The sequence below is a fragment of the Osmia bicornis genome, chromosome 14, assembly GCF_907164935.1.
Source record: "Osmia bicornis bicornis chromosome 14, iOsmBic2.1, whole genome shotgun sequence".
Lineage (NCBI taxonomy): Eukaryota > Metazoa > Arthropoda > Insecta > Hymenoptera > Megachilidae > Osmia > Osmia bicornis.
Window position 1 is genome coordinate 8285478 of NC_060229.1, and position 9570 is coordinate 8295047.

Genomic DNA, 9570 nt, shown 5'->3' on the forward strand with positions numbered 1-9570 from the left:
ATTGGAAAGGGGTTCCTTTTCCCAACAGCTGAACTAGTGGTTTTGCCTTTAGAGAGTAATCCTTGATGAATCGGCGATAGTATCCCGTCAGTCCCAGAAACTGTTGCACATTCTTCTGTGTTTTTGGAATCGGAAAGTTTTTTACGGCGTGAAGTTTCCTAGGATCTGGTTTAACCCCGTCAGCAGACAAAATGTGTCCCAGATAGGCAACCTCTTTGCGTAGGAATTCGCATTTATTAGTCTGTAGAGTAAGTCCATATTCCCTGAGGCGATCGAATAGTTTTTTAACTTTAATTTCGTGTTCACGCAGCGATGAAGAAAAAACAATCATATCATCTATGAACACAAGTACGTTTTCCAGGCCTGATGTTACCCGGTTCATGACGCGTTGGAATGTCGGTGGTGCGTTCTTCAAACCAAAAGGCATACGCACAAACTCGAAATGTCCATGTGGGGTTGTAAACGCGGTCTTCTGTCTGTCCTTTGGGTTCATTTCAATCTGATGAAATCCATTTGCCAAATCAAATATCGAGAAGTATTTTGCTCCGCCTACCTTGTCTAGTATTTCTGGAATATTAGGTAATGGAAACTTGTCGCCTGTTGTTTTTTCGTTTAATGCACGAAAGTCGATTACCATTCGCCAACGTTTGTTACCATCGGCGTCCGGTTTCTTCGGTACAATCCATAAAGGAGAATTGTATGGTGAGGTGGATGGTCTAATAATACCCTGCGATAGCAGAGCTCCAACCTGTCGTTGTATCTCCTCCTGATGTACTGGTGGGTACCGATACTGTCTAGTATTAATCGGAATGTCGTCTGTTGTGTAAATGGAGTGATGAAAATTTGGAACCTTGCCCAGGTTATCTCCAGGTAGGAAAAATCTATCAGAAAATTCCCTGACAATTTTGAACACATGTTGTCGTTCTTCAGAGTTTAGATGATCGGTCCTTAAAAGATCTTGGATACGTGTAGTTCTGTCTTCCTTTGTTTCCTTTGCTAGATACGAAGGAATAGGATCGTCATCTGATGAGTCAAAAATCTCATACGGATGTATGCGTTGTGGTTCAATGTCGATTTCGATTTCGTCTTCTCCGGTGTTTGTGGCTAGGACATAGCAAATTCCATCATGATTGCAGACTGCTGCTTCTCCAATGTAGACCTGTTCAGGAGTCTTGATTCGTGCTAGGTACCCTTTCATAACCTCCGGATTTGCGACTGGAACTGCAATTTGGAGAGCTGTGCGTCCTGGTAATCTATGTTTAATCGGCAATACTGGATGCAGTTCCATCTCCTCAGCGTTACTGAAGAATATAGGTTTAATAGGTTGGTTACGAGTTACCAAGGTTTTATGGTAATAGGAAATTTCAGCCCCTTCCTGTAATAAAAAAGGGCTTCCTATGAGTCCATCAGCGGAAACAGGCAAGTCCTCTACTACGTAAAATTCCGTAGCAGATCCATTAATTTGCAAACTGGTAGTTCCCAAGGTTCGGATCGTAGATGATGCGAGCCCAGCGATTTTAAGACCTTCCTTCGATGTGATTCCGGCCTTTTCTCCTAGAGCATGAAGAACTACTAGATTTACAGAAGCTCCTCCATCAATTAGAAATTCTCCCGTTCCTTTTTCCAGTTCTGGAACCTTGATCCTGATGCGTGGGGTTGGTGCTTCCTTGATTCGTCTTCCTGCTTCTGGTCTGCAAATCGGACCATTTTCCGGCGATCTTCGTTGCGTACGCTCACCGCCTCGCCGTTTGGGTGAGCGTTGTTGGAGTTTAAAGGTTTCCTCAAAGGTGAGAAATTCCCTCGTGACTCCCTTCGATACTGGAATCGGGGTCTTTCGCGGCGAGGTGATTTTTCACAATCCTTCCAACCGTGTCCGACTGTACTGCAGTTTGCGCAATAAAAGTCGTAAACATCGTATCTGGTGTTGAACGGCTCGTCATATTTTGGCGCCTCCGGTGAGTGGTTTGGAGAGCGTGAATAATCATGCTTACGTAAAGTCAACGCCGTTGCACGTGAAGCTCGTTCTTCGAACTCCGGTTCGCAACCAGATGTGCTGCGATCCCTTGGTCTTTGCCGGTAGGGTGACGGTGACTGAGGGTACACACGCCTGTGTTCCTTCTCTCGAGGACGTCTCCAGCTGAGAAAATCCTCTTCTCTACGACGACTAGGTGATGCCTTCTCCTGAATCTGTCGTCGGTTCTTGAGGCGACGTTCAATTTGCAACACAGCTTCGTACGCCTCTTCTAAAGTTTTAATCTTTTTGTCCAGAGCGGCGATTCTCCAGGCCACACGCTCCGGTAAACCCTCAAGGAAATTCTCCAAGATGTCCATTTCCATCTCCTTGATGAGCTGATCCACGTTGGTCGTGTACCTCTCGCGGATCGCGATACGAGATCCATGGGCAAGTTTGCTGGCTCTGTCGATGTACTTCCTTAGTGATTCGTCCTCACGGATTTTAAGGCGCGAAACCTCAGCTTGGAAATACGCCAAGTTCTTCCCAGGAGCGTATCGTTTTTTCAAATGTTGTAACAATTGAGTTACATTGTTGAATTGTTTATCTTGGATACTAATCCGCGCCGGACCGGTGAGTTTAGTCAACACGATACTCAGATACTCTGTTTCCGACGTATCTGGTATTAACGCGAGCCCGTTTTCTACACTCTGAGCGAAAACCGACAAAGCTGGATTCTCGCCATCGAAAGTGGGTATCGGCGCGGTAGCGAATTGAATACAATTACGCTGTGTTAACAAGGCCATAGAATTAGCCATTGTTAAGGTAAGATTCGCGACTTCGTCAGCCAAAAGCCTGGTTTCTGGCATTTTAACGCGAAAATCCTATAGAACAATTATAATACAAGTCCAGTTGTATCCACGGTATCCTTACGGATATTTATTCAGTGGATCCCACCGCTGCCACCAGTTTTGTTACGAGCCGGAGGGGGCGGCTGCGTAGCCGGGGCTTAATTTAGGTAAATCGTAATTGTTAATGGCTTGACCAGTGTTGTTATTAACACTGGGAGCCTAAGGAAGTAGACGTGGAGACGAACCTACGTATGGCTAACGTAGGGAGCTCCAGGAGGTTGGCTATGGTGGACGAACCTACGTATGGCTAACGTAGGGAGCCACAGGAAAGGTGTAGAGTGGAGGACGAACCTACGTATGGCTAACGTAGGGAGCCTCAGGAGAGTGATATGCGGACGAACCTACGTATGGCTAACGTAGCGAGCCGCAGGAAGCGTTAGTATTAGGTCTCGTAACTTGATTGATGTACCTCGAGCGGTAAAGGTACACCTTAGTGGGTTTCTGGACAGTAAATATAATTGTACAATAGTATGTAAATTAAACTAGTATGAGTTTATTCTCTATTCCGGACCTTACAATTGTTGTGTGTAATTGTCGCGGTATTCAATGAATTGAACTCTAGGTTGCACGTTTGAAATGAGTTGAATAAAATAAGTTTAGTTTCGATTCCGCGAAGCAAGAATCTAATCCTTCTCGGTTTTCACGAACACGAGCAAACGGGGGCGGATTACAACGATTATAATAATGCTTAACAGCCGACATCGTACTGTATAGTTACTGTGAGTGCTTGAAAGGGACTTGAATACCCGATCTCGCAGAGTTTCCTCGTTGCAGAGATTATCCGAAAAAGAACGTACTGACGTGTATCGAACTGATTCTAGACTTCAACTAGACCCGAGGTGCCCTTGTCGCCACCCTTTTTATACTCAAAAACTAGAGTAAAAAGGGTGGTGGGGACTGACTCTACGTGACCCGTAGGACCGCGCCCTTGCTTTGCGTTGGTCTCGAATTTTCTATAAGACGGTTGGTGTCGGGTGCACACATCCGATTCCATATAAGGAAATTTCTTGAGAAGGGTTTGTAACACCATATAAGGAAATTTCCAAGACGGATACGTAACAGGGCATTTCGAAGTCGGATGTTTTTTTTGTTAAAAATTATTTTATTTCACACTTTTTAGTGGAACCAGTAGTATTTGTAGGATAGTGTAAGGTGATTTTAGATTTCTGTTGCTTAGCTAATAACCATAAACCGAAAAAAAATTGACCGAATTTAAGTTGTTAATAAACAACAAATTTCATAAATTTTTGCAAGTGGGATCATCGCGGATATACCTCCTACTAAATGTGAAAGGTTTCATCGCTATCGGTACATTCCCTGCAGCATAAACGCCGGAAGATATAAATGAAGTATTACGTATTTTGCGATAAAAGTCGTTAGGAATGAAAAAATACAAAAATTTTATTGCCGGACCAATTAGAAGATATACTCTACAAGATGCAAGAAGTTTCGTTCCGATCGGTCTATCCGTCTCGGAGTATGTAATCGGCGAACGTACAGCACACGTACATGAAATAGTACATTTTTCTGCAATAAAAAGCGTTCGGAGTGAAAAAATCTAAAATGTTTTTGTTACGGGTCCAATCGGGAGACATACTCTGCCAGATGCAAAAGGTTTCGTTCCGATTGGTCCATCCATCTGGGCGTAATCGGTGAACATACATAAAAAAAAAAAAGAAAAATATACACATCGAATTGAGTATTCTCCCCCTTTTCGAAGTCGGATAATAAATTAAGAAAATTCGCTAATTTTGAAAAGTACCAGCAGTTCATGCATAAACACACGTTCTCGTGTAATAACAAGGGTAAAGATGCTTACTATTAATTAACAAAATAAATTATTTAACACTTTGAAATCACAGATGAAACGTGCACGATTATTTACCGGCCGTGTGTGTGTGTTAAACTATTTCGCTTTTTCCCATTCGAAATTTGGTTTAACGAGAAAATTGGCGGTTCTCAACCGCGAGGGTACACCTCAGCCTGAGGTACTCTCGTAACCCCTGAGGGCTGGACTAAGGTGCCCCTTTAGAAACAACAAAAAATGAAAAGCGAAATAGTAACACCATAGATAATTATAATATGTCGATACCTCGGTTGACGGAACGATCTGACCTGAGATACTCTCGTAACCCCGGAAGGCTGGACCAGATCGCCCGTTTTGCCAGATGAAACCGTCGTGTTTCGGAAATGTAATAAGATCGACTTACCGATACGCTGTTTTTACAATACAAGATAATATATTCGCTTGCTAAATTCGATGTAGGTTCGCTTGATGATCTAGAACACCAAAGAACGATAAGATTTCCGATCACGCACTCCTCGCGGCGAAAACGAATTATCGGACAAGGACGTCGACGAGAGGCGGACACAAACGAATTACGAGATTAAATAATTTATAATTACGAGAAGAGAATTTAATACGGTATCTACGCGAGCAACGATTTAAAAGAAAAGAAAGAAAAGATAGTAAATTAGGTAGAAGGAAGGTTTTACGTGCACGTCTATGAGTCCTTATTCAGAATTTCGATTACTTTAACCCGCACGGAACTCTGCCTCGCTACGCGGAGGACTTTACCGCAGAGAAAATATCGCGAACTTCCAAATAACTCTGTCTCTCGGACATACGGGCTCCCGATCACGTACTTACGATTGATCGATCAAGAGTGACTTTTGCGCAAGATCGACCGTCGGAGGGCTCGTCGCGCGATCATCGTCCTTGGAGGGGATGGTTTGACGAATCGTGGTATGTTTTCGGTAGCGTCGCGTGCTCCGTGATTGGCTAACAAAGAGACCCCACAGCAGTTGGGTCATCGATTTTTATATAACTTTTTCTGGTGAATCTTAATGAAAAATAAAATAATTTTTAACAAAAACTACAACCGACTTCGAAATGCACTAAAAAGTATGAAATAATTTCTACTTCATTTATACAAATACCCAACAGCTATTAATAAAACCTATTTACTCGTTAAATAGTATACTAAATACATTTCAACCTTTTCGGAGGCGGCGCAAAATCAAAAACTTTTCTTATACTAGGAAGATTCAAGCGTCGATAACCTATCAAATCATTATTGACAGCATCGTATATTCGGGTATTTTTAATTTTGCGCCGCCTCCGAAAAGGTTGAAATGTATTTAGTATACTATTTAACGAGTAAATAGGTTTCATTAATAGCTGTTGGGTATTTGTATAAATGAAGTAGAAATTATTTCATACTTTTTAGTGCATTTCGAAGTCGGTTGTAGTTTTTGTTAAAAATTATTTTATTTCACACTTTTTAGTGGAACGAGCAGTATTTGTAGGATGCCGTAAGGTGGTTTACCGTTCTTATTGGTTAATTGCACCAACGATAGTTTTTAGCGATAACAAGTTCCATACAAGTTATAACAATAGTCATTAACAATAACAAATTGCATAAATTTTTGCAAGTGAGATATCGCGGAAATGTGAAAGGTTTCATCGCAATCGGTTCATGCCTTGGAGAGTATACATGTATACAAGAAACAGTAGAGAATCGGCGACTGCATGCTGACTCATACACCGGTAAAGACATGTAGGCATACGTAGAATTCAATGTAGTAGTAACAATAGTTTTTTACGAATATCTCGGAAACTAAAGCTTTCCGTTAATTATGCATAATGAAAAAGTTGTTCAGAATCATTTCCCCGACAATATATTAAAAGTTCATTGAAATCGTCCAATTTTGATATTAAAAACTTCCTGTATTTTACAATAACAATGAAAAAATGAAAAATTTTTTTTCAATGGGACCAACCGGAAGACATACCCTACAAGATGTAAAAGGTTTCGTTCCGATTGGTACACCCATCTTGGAGTAATCGGTGAACACACACAAAAAAAAAAAACATACATACTGATCGAATTGAGTAACCTCCTCCTTTTCGAAGTCGGTTAAAAACGTACATAATGGAATTTTACGCAGAGTAATATTTTGCGCATCGACTATTAATTCGGCTAAATTTATAATATTAGTACCAATTACGCCTTCCATTTTCATTGAATCTACTGGCACGATGTAAACCGTAGTTGGAAATTCCTCCGAATCTATTTTAATAATTGTACGTATCCGAGAGGTTGTGTTTCGTTTGCTTTACCGAAACCTGATAATTTCGTCGTACACGGGTGAAGATTGCCAATGCCGATCTTCTTATAAACATCTTCGCGTAACAGACTAACACAACTACCAGTATCTACTAATGCTTTAACGCATACATCGTTAATAAAAATGTCTTTGCGCATTTCATGATATACTATTACATATGTTTCATATGTTTCATGATGTACTATTTACAGCCGGAATGGGATCTGTAGTTGCAGGTGACTTACCCTTTTCCTTGTTTCTACATTCGGCGACGGTATGACCAAAAGACTTATATTCGAAACACTTTTTCCTCAATGCTTTTCGATTACAGTCTCTAGAAAGATGTCCTTTGTCGCTGCATCTGTAACACGGTGGTTTGAATTTCACTGTTGTTGGTTCTTGTTTCCTTGTAAACGTCGTTTTCTTCTAATATACGCCCTTTCTTCCTAAATCCGTTCTTCTCGTTGAGTCTTCTCTCGTTTTTATCTGTTTCTCTTGATTCTTCTTTCGCAACGTTTCATAAATTTTTAAACGGCCTTTAAAATCACTGAGTCACTTCGGTCCGAGCAAAATTAAGTTGTTATTAGTTTCGTCTGGTATACCGTCAATAATGTATTGTATTAGAGCGTCGTTTCCAATTGTACCTCGTGATGCTATCTCTTTCATAATAAAATAATATTCTTGCGCAGTTTCGTTTTTTCGCATTTTCCGTTGCGATAATAAATGATGTAATTATGCGCTATTTATTTTCATTGAAAGTTCTTCGCGCAGGAGTGATTTCAGTTTTGTCCATGTTTTTACGACACCTTCGCTTTGTACATACAATTTCGCGAGTCTTCTGTTACGAGCCGGAGGGGGCGGCTGCGTAGCCTGGGCTTAATTTCGGTTATGGTATTTGTTAATGGCTTGACCAGTGTTGTTATTAACACTGGGAGCCTAAGGAAGTAGACGTGGAGACGAACCTACGTATGGCTAACGTAGGGAGCTCCAGGAGGTTGGTTATAGTGGACGAACCTACATATGGCTAACGTAGGGAGCCACAGGAAAGGTGAAGACGTGAGGACGAACCTACGAATGGCTAACGTAGGGAGCCACAGGAAAGGTGAAGACGTGAGGACGAACCTACGTATGGCTAACGTAGGGAGCCTCAGGAGTGTGATATGCGAATGAACCTACGTATGGCTAACGTAGGGAGCCGCAGGAAATGTTAGTATTAGGTCTCGTAACTTGATTGATGTACCTCGAGCGGTAAAGGTACACCTTAGTGGGTTTCTGGACCAGTCAATATAATTGGACCAGATTAGATAAGTTAAAATAATATAAGTTTATTCTCTATTCCGGGGCCTTACAATTGTTGTGTATAATTGTCGCGGTGTTCACTGAATTAAACTCTAAGTTGCAAGTTTAAATGAATTGAATAAATAAAGTTTAGTTTCGATTCCGCGGTGCAAGAATCTAATCCTTCTCGGTTTTCACGAACGCGAGTAAATGGGGGCGGACTACAACGATCAGAATAATGCTTAACCGCAGACAACGTACTGTATAGTTACTGAGTGCTTGAAAGGGACTTGAATACCCGATCTCGCAGAGTTTCCTCGTTGCAGAGATTATCCGTAAAGGTGGGTACAGACATGCAACAGAACACAGTAACGTAACTCCGTCGTGTATCAAGTGTCGACGCCACACCGTAACAGCGTGTCAGCGTAACATCGTAACATCGCAACGTCCCATCAATTGTCGGTTTTTCACCGTCACATCAAAGAAATGTTAAGCCGGGTATCCACCGGTATCAAACGCCCGTATCGTATCACCGTTCCGAACCCTTTTGAATAGGCAGACGTTGCCTCGTTGCATGCCACGGCGTGCTACGGCTCGGCCAATAGTTCTTCGTTTCTTGAAAGAAACTCCTATAGGTGAGAAGTTTCGATTTGCTGCATGCTGTTTCTTTATTGTAGGATTCCGTCGCTTACAATTAGTACTGTACAACTTTTATTACATCTGCAATACGAATTTCAACCAATAGAGGAAGTGGAAGTTTCTACACCGAAACCCCCACCACGATTAGGAAGTTATATATTTCTCATCAATACGGAAAAAGATCAATGTTGTTTCGACAACAGCAGTAGAAGCATTTGCTAGTTTCAACAGATTTATTCGATTTTACTAAGTTATAGCACAATGAATTTGCGAGCACAAGAGAATCACACTGTAGGAAATACTATTATAAATAAGAATTGTCCAAACCATATCGTGTTTGGTATCATTTTAATCAGAAAAACGTCACAAATATCTTGGTAACAGTTTTATAAGAAAAACATGAAACATAACAAAGTTCAGTCGTTGCATTCGTATTATCTCACTGATATATCCGATTCCAAATCATATTATCTCGTGCCTCAAGTGTCATGTTTCCACTTGACATAGCATTTCGGGCCTTCGCCTGGGTATGTTGTTTTTACGTTTCAAGTGGTCTCCGAACCTATGCTTTGAACGGCAAGAAACCGACAATTTTCGGATCGGCCCGTTCCTTCACCTCCGTATCACAGCCCAATAGAACTTTCGATACTTGGCAACGGAAAAATCTCTGGAAAATTAACA